Source organism: Temnothorax longispinosus, chromosome 8 (assembly GCF_030848805.1).
Source record: "Temnothorax longispinosus isolate EJ_2023e chromosome 8, Tlon_JGU_v1, whole genome shotgun sequence".
In the NCBI taxonomy this organism is placed as follows: Eukaryota; Metazoa; Arthropoda; class Insecta; order Hymenoptera; family Formicidae; genus Temnothorax; species Temnothorax longispinosus.
In genome coordinates this window covers 10,079,956-10,097,349 of record NC_092365.1, presented here as the reverse complement: position 1 = coordinate 10,097,349, position 17,394 = coordinate 10,079,956, and the positions used below count along the sequence as shown (strand labels likewise).

At 39.0% G+C, this 17,394-nt stretch overlaps 1 long non-coding RNA gene and 1 pseudogene across 2 annotated transcripts; both read right to left on the bottom strand.

Annotated features, from left to right (window-relative positions):
* Positions 1-7,817: 7,817 nt before the first annotated feature.
* On the bottom strand, positions 7,818-9,069 carry LOC139817960 (uncharacterized; annotated as a pseudogene).
* A 1,800-nt stretch (positions 9,070-10,869) lies between these two features.
* LOC139817436 (uncharacterized) lies at positions 10,870-16,898 on the bottom strand. Of its 2 annotated transcripts, none has more exons than XR_011733234.1 (5): positions 16,553-16,898; positions 15,468-15,601; positions 14,778-15,198; positions 12,548-14,672; positions 10,870-12,038 (listed from the first exon to the last, which is right to left on the bottom strand). It is a non-coding gene; the product is annotated as an uncharacterized lncRNA (long non-coding RNA). The 2 variants fall into 2 exon arrangements; XR_011733235.1 differs by having other exon boundaries at positions 15,468-15,596.
* Positions 16,899-17,394: the final 496 nt, after the last annotated feature.

Below are 17,394 nucleotides of genomic sequence, written 5' to 3'. Positions count from 1 at the left end.
GATTTCATCACGAGAAGCCTTGAGGATATCGTCCACGTAGACCAATACTAACGTTTGTTTCTCCTTGTCGTAGTACACACACGGGTCGGCATGGGTTGGAGTCAATCCAAGTTTTCTGAAAACTTTGTCGAGTTGTTCGTACCATTGACGGCCTGTCTGACGAAGGCCGTATATTGCCTTCTTGAGGTTGCATACCTTGTTACCCTTCTTGAGCGCTGTGACGTTGCAGCGCCCCGCCGCCGTCACAAGGCGCGAGTTTCGCGACCTTTTCACGCCTGAGGACGGTTCAATAAGTCATTACGAGATCTCCAGGGGCATATTATAATCGCGTTACGTATTCTGATCCCTTTTATTTTATTATTTTGTATGCTGCGCGGCGCCTCACCGAAACGAGATGCGGATTTCCTGCGGGGGAATGTGAAGGATGGAATCGCCGGAGAAGATGGAGTCGAGGGAGGAATCGCAGAAGCGAATCAAAGCAAAGCTCGCGGGCCGCCGAGACTGATTGCGTTAGGACATTACTCGCGTGGAATGCCTAATGGCGTTCGAATTTCGTTTGCGTGACTTGTTATTTGTGCTCTAAAGGTGCTTACGTTCCATTATTATTTACGGTAACTCCGTATTTTCGCATCAGTTATAGTATCTCGTGTGATGCCGAGTGCCTCGGCGCATCACCTTTCGCGTTAAAAATCTGGCGATAAAGCACATAGCATTCGCATAATTGCGTTTGAACGTTGCCTGCGCGGCGCTTATTACTTGCGATTATTACTTGCGTTAGATTAAGATAATTGGCGACAGAATTTCTGCGCGGCTTTAGAAGTAGCGTTCACGCGCTCCGAGCGTGCCGCCCCATCATTTCGCAATACTTCATGTTTGATTCTACTTCCTAGTTATTCTGTTATTCACGTTTAATCAGATTATTTTGCATTCGGTCGTATCTTGGCCGACGTTCTATGTTATTCGCAAGTTTAGTTTTCTGCTATAACTCTTTTATTCAGTACCGGCGCCTTCCGCGCGTTCGCTGTAAATAGCTCAATGTCTAATTTGTTTCATTCATTTCTGACGTTCGCGTTACCATTATTGTCGGTTTATTTCCTGACGTCAGCCATTATCATTTGATTTCTTGATTTCGATGATTTATTAATGAAAGCCAAACTGGCACTGACTGTTCACCTGAGAGTTACCTCAGAATAAACGTTGTTATTCCTTATCATTATCAATCCGCTGAGTATTTGATTTAGGCGTCACCCCGCCGAATATTGCGCTGCCCTTCATCAACCCCGCCCATAGCTATTAGGTCAAGCTGGCCGACCTCTCGTACGTCGCATTGATTCCGTCTTGTGTCGCGGTTGGAAATTTTCGGTAATTCTAACGTACTTTAGTGGACGCGAATTCCGCGTCTGGCGCCCAACACAATATTGTCGCGTATAATTGTCGAGCGGTACGAGAGGACAGTCGAAGGGACCATCCTTCCCTCCCCCCTCCTTTTGATCCGTCGCACGTCTCGGAGCGGTCCGGGAGTGTAAAAAGACGTGACAGCGCATACAACATCTTTTTAACCTTTTCAATCAAAACAGCGTCGGATTCGGTCGCGACAATCCTCTCGAGCATCTCTTGTAGCATCTCCGGCGTTTCCATGTATACTAACGTGTCCATTATGCCATTTATATAGGCAGTAGCGATGTCAATTTGTGAGATCTGCATGCCTTGCTCTACGGACGCAGCCATAAGCGCTCTCAACGAACTGAGTCTTGCAACCGGGGCGAATGTGTCGTGGAAATCGACGCCAGGACGTTGTGAGAATCCCCTTGCAACTACGCGGGCTTTTCTTCCAGCTCTCCGTTGGCCTTGTATTTGTTCCTTAGTACGGTTCGGCAGCCGATCACCTTTTCGTCATTGGGTCTGTCAACGAGTGTCCAGGTGTCGTTGCTTACAATTAAGAGACTCAATCTCGGCATACACAGCGTCTCGCCATTCATCACCGTCTGGACCTAAAACAGCCTGAGAAAGAGATATTTCAGAAGCGGCCATCACGGAGAAAATTTTATAGTAAATATTACTATGGTGTCGCACTAGCTGCGGACCATCGAGGAATTTTAAGTTAAATTACTATGTTTATGGTAAAAATTACGTTATTTAATCGTTTTTAAAACAATAATTATAGTATTTTAACTTGAAATTTCTCGATGGTCCGCAGCTAGTGCGACACCATAGTAATATTTACTATAAAATTTTCTCCGTGATGGTAAACTACGCGTCACTCCAGATCTTCGGCCATATTCTCTTCTCCGGGATTTTCCTCAACGGTCGCAGGCCGACTTTATTGTAAAACCGGTCCTTTCATGTGGTACTGCTTGGCTGACCACCCAGCAAACGAAAAAAGATTAAAAAGAATTAAAACGGGATTGCCAGGAATTCAATTAAGGACTTTCCGAATTCCATTCTGTCCAAAAAAGGGATTGAAATAGTTTCAATATCATGGAATTCCTTATTTTGGAAAAAATTTGTCTTTTTTGAATCCCATCCAATTCCGACACAAAAATATTATACCACTGAATGCCTGGTTAGGGATTGGAAAGTTTCGTGATGAATTTCATTGAATACCATTGATTCCGTTAACGAAATGAATACCACTGAATGCCAGGTTAGGGATTGGAAAGTTTCGTGATGAATTCCATTGAATACCATTGATTCCGTTAACGAAATGAATACCATTGAATGCCAAACTGAGAATTAATCCGTATTGAATTCCATTGAATTCCGTCTATTCTGACAATAAAATGAATACCATTGAATGCCAGGATAGGGATTGAAAAGTGTCCGTGTTGAACTCTGTGGCGGTACGCGCCACCAATAGTACACGCCCGCGCGGTATCTGCATTATCGGCAGTTCGCGTCGACGCCGCTAGGCGTCGCATCGCCGGGGCATCTTCTCGAGTTCAAAGTTTTATCTCGACCGCTATGTAAAGGGACCCCCTACGGGGTCTGACAGATCTTACAAATCTCATTTTCGGGCTAATTGCCCGTCGAAAGTAGTGCGTGTAATGCCCTTAGGCATACACAAAAGCTCACCGACGAACAACGGCGCTTGGTCGCCCAACGGAGGCGCGAGACGTTTCCTAAACCATCTAATGCCATGCAATCCATAACCTTTACGGATTCCATAGAATTGGATAAAATTGAAAATTTCTTTTTTGGATTCTATAGGATTGGACCATCTCATTTCGAATTTCATCTAATTCCGCCAAAAAAGAGATTCAAAGGTATTAAAAAATTTTAATATTTTTTAATTTTTTTGCGTTTGCTGGGTAGGTTTAACGGTACGAATCTTCCGTGGACGTCCAGGACCTCGTACAAGCGGTTGATCTTCGTTGGCGTGGCCATCTTCATTTGCAGGTGGTGGTGGATCATTTTCCTCATCCTCATCTTCAGTCGTGATGTCAGTATCTGCTGGATCTTCGGATGCTCGACGATGGATCATTTTGTCATTGTTTGCGATTTTTATCGCTAGGTTTTGAAGTGAGTCATCATCGTCATCGAGAAGCTTCGTCCGACCATTTGTCGTTTCATTACTTATGAAGTCTTCGTAAGTGTTATTTGTGTCGAATCCATCCAGGAATTTACATCTCTTGCGACAATGACTTTTCGGTCCTTCGGGATCCAGATGCGGTAACCCTTGGAACCCTTATGAAAAAAATTATTGAGAGCCAATAGTAACTACTGGACCTTCAATAGTAACTATTAGATTTGAATAGTACGTTAATAGTAACTTTTAACAGTTTACTACTGACGAAGAGTACACTTTTAGTGGCGTTGCTATATGACGAATAGTACTACTGATCCAATAGTTTCATAAACTGTAACTATTGATGGACTTACTACTGACAAATAATATACTATTGATCCAATAGTTTCATAAAATGTGACTACTGGTGGCGTTACTATTGACAAATAATATACTATTGGCCCAATAGTTTCATAAACTCTGACTACTGATGGGGTTACTACTTATAAATGGTACCTATTCACAATTATTTATTTGGAAAAAACATTGTTGTAAAAATGTATAATTGCTGAATAATTCTGAACTCAATGGCAACCGTTCGTCGACAGTCTGGTAAATAGTTATTATTGGGGCTATACTTCAAGCCCAATTGTTCAATAATAACTATTCACATCTGAATAGTAACTGCAGTCAATAGTTTTGCGAATACCCGAGTAGAAATTAACCTAGTCGATCTGATCCAAGACCTAAGCATTATTGATTAAATTAAGTTTTCTAACTTGTCACTGAGTATATAGTTGCTAGCTAATAATTCATATGTGATTGGTCATAACATATATAGACAAAAAAAATATATTTATCAATCGTAGCAGTGCTGCAGTACGTAAGATGAGCGACTCATAAGCCAGGGGTCTCAGGTTCAAATCCCACCAGGGGCGCCGCACTAAAGTATAAACAAATTTTTCAGGTATAATTTAAATTGTATTGTGATTCTAAGATTTTCAGTAATAGAAAAAGTATTGGCATTCACTTCTTAAGAACAATAAAAAAGGTAATAAATAAAAATTTTACTTTTTTATTTAGTGGCTGTCTATAGTTACTATTGAATCTCAATAGTATTTTTCCATAAGAAACTATTCGTCAATAGTTTTCGTGAATAGTTACTATTGGAAAATACTTAATCCCAAATAGTTTCTCAGTAGTCAGCCAAAAAACTACTGGAAATTTGTTAATAGTTTTCCTGAACAGTTACTATTGGATCTCAATAGTTTTTTTCATAAGGGAAGTGTCTGCGTAACCGACGAAAATGACGGTTCTGGGCTCGAATTTTCCCTTATTCGGATTCTTATTGAGAACGTGTACCTTACATCCAAACAATCGAAGATGACTTATGTCGGGCTTCTCGCCTTTCCATAGTTCGTAAGAAGTACATCCATCCAAACTCTTAGTGATGCAGCGATTCCGTATGTAATTTGCAGTAATAGCTTCTGCTCAAAATTGCGTCGGGAGTCCGGATTGTGCCAACAGGCAAAGAATGGTTTCAATCAGCGTTCTGTTCTTCCGCTCGGCGACCCCGTTCTGCTCGGGAGTATGCGGAATGGTTAGGCGTCGTTGAATTCCGGAATCTTTCAATATACGATCCATGACGGAGTTGCAAAACTCCTTTCCGTTGTCCGAATGAAAAGTTTTCACCTTGAGACCTGTCTGATTTTCGACGAAGTTCTTGAACTCGATGAATTTGCTCGTTGCTTCATCCTTGCTCTTCAGAAAGTAGACTTGACACCATCTTGTATGATCGTCGATTAGCGTTATGAATTAAGTAGCGCGCGCCTCCCGTTGAACTTACTCGCATTGGTCCGCAGAGATTTGAATAAATGATGTCGAGGCGGTGCTGTGATCTGTTAGCTCGAGATGAGAATGGAAAGCTTGTTAATTTCTGTGTAATGCATATTTCGGAATTCGAAACTTTGGAGTTATCCTCTCAGCTTGAATTCGGATGCCGCTTGAGTTTTCGACCTTGGTAGTAAGTCTCTTAAGTTGAGATGGCCGAGGCGTTGATGCCAGATTTCGGTATTAGAGTATTTCTTCTGCGAGACTGTATTAACTTGTTCACCGGATCCTTTCAGAATATACAAGTCACCTTGACGTTCAACGGTGAGCTTAATATTTCCTTTGATGTCCTTTATGGATGCTTGGTTTGAGCCGAATACGACTTGATAGCCTTTGTCCACAATCTTGGCCACAGATAATAAGTTTGTTTTCAGATCTGGAACATGTAGCGTATTTCGTTCATCTACCGCGCATCTACCGCGCTTGTTGCATTGTTGGCTAACCTGATGTCGCTTTGTGTGAATATCAAGTTTGTCAGCATTCGAGCGTCCTTGTATAGATGAGACGTGCACCCGCTGTCGAAACACCACTGACTTGCGTTTGTGCCCCTAGTGGGCTCGGGTGACGAATACTGAGCGACTTCCGCGAAGAAATTTTCCACCTCCGTATTGTTTGTTTTTTCGGCTTCTTGCGTCTTCCTTTTACGGCAGTCAGCGTATTTGTGGCCGGTAATATCTTACAAAAGGAGCATTTGTATTTAAGACGAAGGGGTGCTTTCGCGTTCTTATCATTATGTGACGTCGATGCGTTATTCTTGCTGGATTTCAAATTCGGGTTGCGTCTGCCGTGAGCGAGCATCGCGCCTGATGCGTTGACGGTGACTTGATTTCGCGCTTCGTATTCCTCTACGATTTTTATTTTTAATTGCTCAACGTTTGGCAGCGCGTCACGAGATTCTATCGTACATCTAAAGTTCTCGAAACTGCTAGATATATAGGCTATAGAAAAGGCTATAGAGTTGATCTGAACGTCCATGGAACAAAATCCGGACTAGAGCAACAAATTAGCACATAAATAGCACTAAATTTTTTAATAGTGGTGCGGATTTTTTTGCAATAGTGGGGGGGCTAACTTGATAGAGGTCGTAAGAGCGGCAACGTCGCAAACAGCTGATTTCTCTATCTCAGTCTCTCGCTCATATTTTCTCTCATTCATTCGCATTCTGTCAGTTTCAAGTAACTTCCAAGGTTTTTTAAAAACATTATTAGAGATACACATTTTGATTGAACGGCATCGTAAAACGTGATAAATAAATAACACAACCAACAACTACATAACCTGAACTGTCAAATCAGACTCTGCTTTGATAAATAATCAGTAAATGGTTAGGTTGGTTTACGCGAGGCTTGCGAACGTATTCTTATTTTTTTGAGTTACATGCAGGGCATTTTTACTTCCAAAAGTTGGTCAAAGAAAAATAGAATATTTGCAAATTCAGCCCAAAAAATGGCTTAGCAATCAAAAATACTTTTCCAGATGATCATTTTTTGGCTCTGGCTACCATCTGATACATTTTCAAGCCTTACGATGAATTTTGAACGAAGATATTCCGGAGTTTTGAATTTCGATCACTTTTGTCTACGATTGTACCCATACAGAACAAAATATTTAATAGATATCCAATGGATATCTACATATAATGTCCATATCTATTGTGGATATTTAATAAATATCTAACATAAATGTAAAAATAATCCATATCTCTCAAAAAACCAGCAGGGATATTCATTAGATATCCACACATTATCCACATATCCATGTCCATAAAATATATATCAAAAATATCCATTAGATATCCACATATTATCCACATATCCATATCCACAAAACATCTGTCAAAGATATCCATTAGATATCCACGCGTTATCCACATATCCATCCCGGGGAAAAAACCTCTTGTTTGTTCATATTAGTTCATATTAGTTTATACTAGTTGTGACGTGACATTTGTCACGTCCGCCGCCCAGACGATAGCTCGGCCGAGGGGAGGGTCAGGGATGGCGCCTCGACTCGGGTCGAGGAAGGGCTACCCGCGTTAAGGGGGGATTCTGGTTTAGGAGGCTAGAAAAAAGGAGATTTTTATGAATTTTTTTATTGACAATAATGCAGTTGAGGTTTCTAAAATTTTTACAGTGTTTTACTGCTTATTTGAAGAGGTAAAAAAAAATTTTATATTATAAAATAATTGCAAAATGGCGCCGTAGTATATCTCTAATCGGAGCGCCTCGCCAACCGAGTTGCCAATCTGCGGGAAAAATGTAGCCCACAATTTGATCTGAGACAAAAAAACGAAAAAGATTATTAATTCTTATATATTTTTATTCTATGTGAACCAACAATATGGTTAAAAAACTGTAAAATACAAAATTTTTTAGCATTTGAACAAAAACATGACATTTTTGAGAAAAAATATCCTCCGTTTTTATGCAATAACAATTATTTAAATTAATATTTTTACCAATAATGGTGGTTCACATAGAATGGTTGTTCATTCTTTAGCTGACGCACTTTGAATCAAGTCGATTGATCAATTAGTTTTTTCTCTATCTTTCCCGCAGATTTTAAGAAAGTACAAAAATGACATTTCGAGAAAAACGCGTTTAAAGTTTGCGGTACAAAAAAATATCATTTATTGGTGACTTACCGCAATCTTATGCTAATCAGCTATACCAGGGCCATACTGCAAGCCTTCAGCTTCTTCAAAAAATGCATTTGCTCCAGTCTACGAGTTGTGCGAGCCTCCTTGGTCGTGCTGCTTCGCCGCCGCTCCCCTCTCGCAATTCTCTGCGCATCGTAATTATCAGCAAACATTTTGCACTGCTGGCCGATATTGATTTCTAATAACTGCATCATTAATAAAATGGCAGTGTAGCCTTCATTAAAGATGCCAGTAGCCAAATATGCAGCGATTTGAATAATTTCAAAGCCCGAATTGAGGTGTTTAGGAGCGATACGCCACACAGTCGAATTGAAAGATTCATTGGAGTTTTGTGTGTGCCCGCCTAAACACCTAGTCAAAAGATCTTCATTGGAAAGATCTTCATAGATCGAAGTAAGGTGTTTCTCAATATCAGGCTTTATAACTGGAGCAGGATGTTTATAATTTACGAGTTGACCGGCGGCTTCAGCTTTGCGCCACTCGCACCAACTGTCGGCGCCTGCGGGGCAATTTTCATGTTTTGGATTTTCATCGGTCGAGCAATAATGGTAGAGTGTTGCCATTATGCTTTTTTTCATATCACCAACAGAATGTACATTTCGTCTTATGGCTAAACCATAGTAAGTGGTTAATTTCTTTATGACGAGATCGTTCAATCTCCCCTTGCCGCCAAGCTTCTCCTTTTTTTTATATTTCGCAGCCGTGTCCCCATCCGCTTCTGAACGTGTCCGACGCACTCACTTTTTTTTACGGGACAATCTTCGCCATACGGATTCAAAGTCAAAATGGACTTATAAGTTTTAGAATCGCCATCTCCAATGAAATTTACATATCTCACTCCAAATTTCTCCTCAGACGATGAAAACATTTCGTTGATTGCGTCTGCCTCCATTTTGCCCGCGGAACCTTCATGATTTGCAGAGCACGTCTCTTCATGCTGTTCGTACCATTCGACATACGCATCAGTATTCTTTTTCTTATTCCACAATACACAAGCTTGACAGTAGGAGCTTTTTACGGCGAGATCAACAACTTTTCCACTGTAATAGCCGATGAGCGTTGCAACGCCGTATAAAGAATTAAAGCCTCGCTTTTTCCATGAACCATCTCCAGATACTTTTAAATCCGTTAAAGGTCTTCCCTGTTGTACATTTAATTCTTTTTCTTTATCAACAGCTTTTTTTGTCGTAAATTTAAACATTAAAGACGCCGCTGTGTGTATATGTTCGGTAATCGAATGGTATGTAGAGATTGATATCCCTTGGCAGATATCCATCAAACCGCAAAAAATGTTTATGCCTTCTCGTCCAATACCAAGTAATCTCATAGTAAATACAATCCGTCGATTTATCTCGTATCCAGTATTAATCAGTGGTCCTGAAGCAATTTCTCTGTGCCCGCAGTTACACGAAACTACAATTTTAAAACCTAAGCCTCTATGTCCGCGCTCTTCAAATTTCACGTTTTGTTTACACATTTTACAAATGACAATTTCCGCGAGCGCATCAAAAACCGTAAGAAATTCTATGATTCTATAACAATGTAATGGATTTACAATAATATTATCAGTACTCGCTGTCTTTAATTTTTTCGCACTGGTGCTCGTGTCCAAATTATCACTTTTATTCTTGGCATGCTGGTTGCCATGAAATTTTCTTTTCCGCGGTTTCGAAACGCGATGCAAAGTACCTCTTGAGCCTTTTGGATACATATTTAATACTGTCAAACGATCTTTGCTAAATAGAAGCTCTTTGCTCGTCGAGAATCGGAATAAGACCGACCGTTGAAACTAACGCCTCAAAACCCAAACACAACACATACACTTACTGTTCCTACTGTAAATAAACACATACATCTTTATCTTCATCTTTATCTTTATTTTTAGCTAAACATTTGCCGAGTAATCCGGACGAAAGAACCGAGAGACAGAGCGGGCGGCTCGTTCCGGTCGAGCGCTCGTATATCTGCGCGACTCTCACTCACCATGTGTTCTATAACTTTTAAAATACTTCGAATTGGGCTCTGAAACTTTGGGAATATATTCTTGAATTGTCTAACTATCGATTAAGCAAAAAAAAAAATTGAAAATTTTGACCTTATAAACCAGAATCCTCCCTTAACTAACCTTTTTGAGAAACATTCCGTAGGGATGACAGGTGGTGCCGGAGCGTGGGATCACGACCAGATGTAACGACGATAGTCGCGACGAGGGAGAAACCGGCGCTCGGAGGACGCACGGCGGAGTGGTCGGCCGACGGGCGGGCCACCGGGACCTGCCGCTGGAGAAGCGCCGGGAATGCCTCGCACAGCGTAACACGGCCCCGCCGCAGCATGAACACGGGTGCGCCACCGCGACTGCAGCGCGGGTGGACGACCCACACACTCACCCGACGGCGCCCCAAGGGCCGAGCGGCGCCGCCACGGCCTGGCCAGCCGGGCGGAAAACCAGGGGGTACAAACTCCCTCTTGAGAAAATGAGGGACGGTTTTCAGCGCCATCTGCTCTCTGACCCAGGAAAAGGCGAACTAAAATAGGTCACGTGATAAAGAGTGGGGATTCAGGAACGCGCATTCAAACCTATATATATATATATATATATATATATATATATATATATATACATACATACATATATACAAAAATACATAACACAATACATACATACACACACACACACATACATACATACATACATACATACATACATACATACATACATACATACATATATACATACATACGTACATATATACATACATACATACAAAATATTCTAATAATTAATTATAGTAATAAAGAATTTCAATACACATAATAAATAGAATAAATGACAGAATTTATTTTTTCATTTTTTTGGATATACATTGTTTATATTCATCATTTGACACGCATTTTCTGTTATATTTTTCTCTAAACATCTCTCGCTTTTTATTCATTTTTATAATGTCCTGTATACAATTAGAAACGGTATCTTCATCATTAATACTATATATAAGTATATTTTTTTTTTGCACCACCAAATCAAGAATTTGCAAGTAATTACTCGTATCATCGTTTTAAACGCATTATTATGATGCTCGACACAATCATACCAATCAATTTTAACATACCAATTGTCAAAATGCTCTAACAATATTTTTAAAATATCTCGTCGATGAGCTCGCGTTTGTAACAATTTATTAAGCCTACTTAATATGTGCTTTACGAAAATTGGAAATTCACTATATGTCAAACAGGTATTACATTCTTTACAATAATTGAATTGTTTTAAAATGGCAGTGATAATTTCTTGTAAATATTCTGACACAAAATCTACGGTTGATTCTTCATGAACAGTTATATTACTTATCAATTCATGTGGTTCGTCATGTTCATCATTGTTTTCACAACTAACATCACACACCTCAGCATTTGAAAGATTATCTTCCAAGCACTTTTCTAGCGAAAATAACATGAAGCTATCATGTACAGTTTCGCAATTACCGCCTTTAATTGAAAAAGATTTCATGTTGCTCACTAATAAAGTTATGAATGAATCTTCGAATTGCCGAGGTGTCGGATTTACATTACGAACCCCATGACTTCTAATTTGGCCAAACAAATTTTCAAGTGGATCTTGATTACAAAAACGCGTGTTGAAAAATTTAAAATCATATTTTTTATTAAGTATATTCCAAATTTTTTGAAATCCATCTATAGTGAATAACCAATTTTTTAAACTTGGGACATTTTTTTGAATTTTATGCGTTACCTTATCTATAAATGTCATGTTTCGAAGTACATTTTTCGCATTCGCCCAGAATTCATGATGGGCACTGTCTTCCGTTACGGGAGATTGCAAAATATTATCCACTGTATCACTATTAACTGAGTTAACACCATTAACGGAGTCGAACAAGTCATTGAAGAAATTCACGATTTCCGCAGTTGCAATTCCTTCTTCGAAGTCAATTTTAAGCGTTTGATCCTTAATTTGTGTAGTACCTGCAAAAGTAAAAATAATTTATTAGACTGGAATGTGTATATGTATGAGTATAAGTGTAACTGTGTGTTTATGTCCGCGATGTGGTGACCTCGGGGTACCATAGATGTGTTAAGGTAAATGTCCCAGTGGCCGGACACATTGGAAAAAATATTTACTATTTATTTGAACAATTAAAAATAAAAATAATAATCAAACACTCAAAAATTAATATATATTATGCGGACAAGCAAGATCCAGTCTTGACCGTTTACGGCGTTTTCCCTTGTTTGATTGTATCTTACACGGTCGTATAATCTGATACTTAGTGTAAAAATAATAATTATTGTAAAAAAAACTTTAATATTTAACGATTAATTTGGAAAAAGTTTATTTTCATTTTTAATTGTTCAAATAAATAGTAAATATTTTTCTCCAATGTGTCCGGCCACTGGGACGTTTACCTTAGGCCCAAGGAATTGCGCGGATCACTTCCCCCTGCGGCCGTGTTAATATTATAACATGCAATTACCTTGCTTTGGCTTGCTGACTTGTTCTCGCTGTATCTCGCTGTCGACGGGAAAGTGCCGGGAAGGATCCGCGACGACCGCGACGTGATCGCGATCGGAGAAAGGCGGCTGGCGGCCGAGAACTCGTGTACTCGTGTAAAGCGGGCCACACGAACCACAAAAGAAACTAACGAATAGAATGTAACGGCCGAATAGCATGCTATCCGACAAGAAAACGTGGCGTCTAAGAAAAATGTGATGCACAATCCAGCACAACTGAGTACGACAACCGACTCAGGAAATGTCAGCCATAAGACCGTGCCAGCAACTATCCCCACTCCATGTCACGTGACCGATTTTAGTTCCATTTTCCGGGTCATGGTGCAGATGGCGATAATGTACATCCGTCCACCGTTTTAGCATGGGAGTTTGTACCCCCTGGCGGAAAACCGCGAAGGGCCCGCGCGCAACCAGCAGCCAAGTCAAACGGACCGCGGGAAAATGGCGGAAATCGTCTGCAACGCCGCGAACAGGGCGACACACACGACCAATCGGCGGGGCGAAAGAACCGCGAGCTTGAGGGCGCAAGTGCGGGGGTCCGGCGTGGTCCCGCCGAGCCGGCCGCTCCTCACTGTCGATCTAGCCGCGGACGAGCAGGGGGTACAAACTCCCTCTTGAGAAAATGAGGGACGGTTTTCAGCGCCATCTGCTCTCTGACCCAGGAAAAGGCGAACTAAAATAGGTCACGTGATAAAGAGTGGGGATTCAGGAACGCGCATTCAAACCTATATATATATATATATACATACATACATAACACAATACATACATACATACATACATACATACACACACACATACATACATACATACATACATACATACATACATACATACATACATACATACGTACATATATATATACAGACATACAAAATATTCTAATAATTAATTATAGTAATAATTTCAATACACATAATAAATAGAATAAATGACAGAATTTATTTTTTCATTTTTTTTATGTACATTGTTTATATTCATCATTTGACACGCATTTTCTGTTACATTTTTCTCTAAACATCTCTCGTTTTTTATTCATTTTTATAATGTCCTGTATACAATTAGAAACGGTATCTTCATCATTAATACTATATATAAGTAAATTTTTTTTTTTGCACCACCAAATCAAGAATTTGCAAGTAATTACTCGTATCATCGTTTTAAACACATTATTATGATGCTCGACACAATCATACCAATCAATTTTAACATACCAATTGTCAAAATGCTCTAACAATATTTTTAAAATATCTCGTCGATGAGCTCGCGTTTGTAACAATTTATTAAGCCTACTTAATATGTGCTTTACGAAAATTGGAAATTCACTATATGTCAAACAGGTATTACATTCTTTACAATAATTAAATTGTTTTAAAATGGCAGTGATAATTTCTTGTAAATATTCTGACACAAAATCTACGGTTGATTCTTCATGAACAGTTACATTACTAATCAATTCATGTGGTTCGTCATGTTCATCATTGTTTTCACAACTAACATCATACACCTCAGCATTTGAAAGATTATCTTCCAAGCACTTTTCTAGCGAAAACAACATGAAGCTATCATGTACAGTTTCGCAATTACCGCCTTTAATTGAAAAAGATTTCATGTTGCTCACTAATAAAGTTATGAATGAATCTTCGAATTGCCGAGGTGTCGGATTTACATTACGAACCCGATGACTTCTAATTTGGCCAAACAAATTTTCAAGTGGATCTTGATTACAAAAACGCGTGTTGAAAAATTTAAAATCATATTTTTTATTAAGTATATTCCAAATTTTTTGAAATCCATCTATAGTGAATAACCAATTTTTTACACTTGGGACATTTTTTTGAATTTTATGCGTTACCTTATCTATAAATGTCATGTTTCGAAGTACATTTTTCGCATTCGCCCAGAATTCATGATGGACACTCTCTTCCGTTACGGGAGATTGCAAATTATTATCCACTGTAACACTATTAACTGAGTTAACACCATTAACGGAGTCGAACAAGTCATTGAAGAAATTCACGATTTCCGCAGTTGCAATTCCTTCTTCGAAGTCAATTTTAAGCGTTTGATCCTTAATTTGTGTAGTACCTGCAAAAGTAAAAATAATTTATTAAAAAACAATTATTTTTAAAAGAAATACGTTTTTTTATTTGTTCTTATATATATATATATATATATATATAATATACTTACATTGTGCTCTTGTAGGTTTTTTTATTTTTTGGCGATAAATACGAATTTCTTTTTTTGTGTTATATAGTCGCTTTTGATAACGTCTGAGTTTATTACGCAATTTACAAACATCCGTCATATGAACTTTATTGATGTTCACAATTGGCTGTACCGGCTGTACCATTTCGCATGATTCTGCGGAAGCTGCGGCAATATCAGAATTCACTTCAACATTTTCTGAAGTTTGTAATGCAGTGATACTACCAATATATATCAGCAGAACTAGTACTGGGAATATCTGCTGCAATATTTGCACATGATAAATACAATGTAGGCATTGCAGTGTCCTTAAGACGCCGCTTCTGCCCATAAGGTATTATCATACTTTCAGAAAAATGTAAGGAGCAAATTCTTAATTTGCCCTTTGCTTCTTTTGTTGCATCTGTAACAAAAAAATACATATCGAAACATATTACTATAAGAAATTCCTTATCATGTAAAATATATATGAAAATTATCAATATGAGACTGTCATTTTATCAAACATTTTTATAAATTATTGTAAATAAAAAAAATACAAATATAATATTAATTTAATTTTTTTATATATGTAGAATATTCCACATATATTATAATTTTATATATTTATATATTATTTTATATATTATAATACAATATTATTAATACATATATCAATTCTTAAAAACTTACCGATTACATCACTTCTTCCGATTGCTCTCAACCATGCCTGAGCCTTTATTTCATCTCGTGGTAACATGTGAGCAGGAACTTTTGCAGATGATGTGCACCCTGGCACACAGCATTTCCACACCATTGTAGCTTTTCTTAAAATAAATATATACATTATAAATAAATACATTAAAATAAAAACATATATAAATATATCTATACTAATATATACAAGCAACGTTGTGTTATATAGCTTCAGGGTGGAGCTATATACACAAAAAAAATATATATATATATAATATTAACACACATACTTACATACATAATAATATTGTATATAACAATCATATGTACATGCAACACAGACAAATACACATATTTTGCATGGAAAAGGATTAAATTTATTTATCATATATATTATATATTATATATAATAATGTGTATAAAATAAATGTATATTTGTCTGTGTTGCATGTACATATAATTGTTATATACAATATTATTATGTGTGTAAGTGTGTTAATACTATATTTTTTTTGTTATTCCCTTGGTTGAAAGGAACTTAGTGCCTTCAGCTCCGTCCTGGAGCTATATAACACAATGTTGCTTGACCTATGTATTTATTCTGCTTTTTTTCATATTATTTTGCCTATCCTCTTAGACTGGAATGTGTATATGTATGAGTATAAGTGTAACTGTGTGTTTATGTCCGCGATGTGATGACCTCGGGGTACCATAGATGCGTTAAGGTAAATGTCCCAGTAGCCGGACACATTGGAAAAAATATTTACTATTTATTTGAACAATTAAAAATAAAAATAATAATCAAACACTCAAAAATTAATATATATTATGCGGACAAGCAAGATCCAGTCTTGACTGTTTACGGCGTTTTCCCTTGTTTATTGATACTTATTGTAAAAATAATAATTATTGTAAAAAAAACTTTAATATTTAACGATTCATTTGGAAATTCATTTTTAATTGTTCAAATAAATAGTAAATATTTTTCTCCAATGTGTCCGGCCACTGGGACGTTATAGGCCCAAGGAATTGCGCAAATCACTTCCCCCTGCGGCCGTGTTAATATTATAACATGCAATTACCTTGCTTTGGCTTGCTGACTTGTTCTCGCTGTATCTCGCTGTCGACGGGAAAGTGCCGGGAAGGATCCGCGACGACCGCGACGTGATCGCGATCGGAGAAAGGCGGCTGGCGGCCGAGAACTCGTGTACTCGTGTAAAGCGGGCCACACAAACCAGAAACTAACGAATAGAATGTAACGGCCGAATAGCATGCTATCCGACAAGAAAACGTGGCGTCTAAGAAAAATGTGATGCACAATCCAGCACAACTGAGCACGACAACCGACTCAGGAAATGTCAGCCATAAGACCATGCCAGAAACTATCCCCACTCCATGTCACGTGACCGATTTTAGTTCCATTTTCCGGGTCATGGTGCAGATGGCGATAATGTACATCCGTCCTCCGTTTTAGCATGGGAGTTTGTACCCCCTGCGGACGAGGAGCCACCCCTGGAGGAGCGCCCCGACGCCGCCGAGCCGCAGCGAGCAGCAGAATTGTAAGATCTCCACTCCGGTGCTGCCTATGAATTGAGGGCTCGATCTCGGTCGCGACACGGTGCCAGAAAGGCGTATATCGAGTAGATTACCGTGTGAATCGGCCTGATTACGTGTCGTACTTAGCTACCGGCTCCCGCCGTTGTGGATGCCGGGAAGATTATCGCGGCTGTTTGTCGGGATCGCGGGCACGTGGCCGGCCGAGATCGTAGCCAGAAACAGTAAAAGCCCTACTCGAAAGCTTGCGAATGATCGGCAGTCAGTTCGCGTATATCGTCGTGCGTGTCTTGTGAATCGTGGGCGGAGGTGTGCCGCGGGCGGCACGCTCCGGTGCATATTGTGTTTAGTGTTGCGTATTAGAGTATAG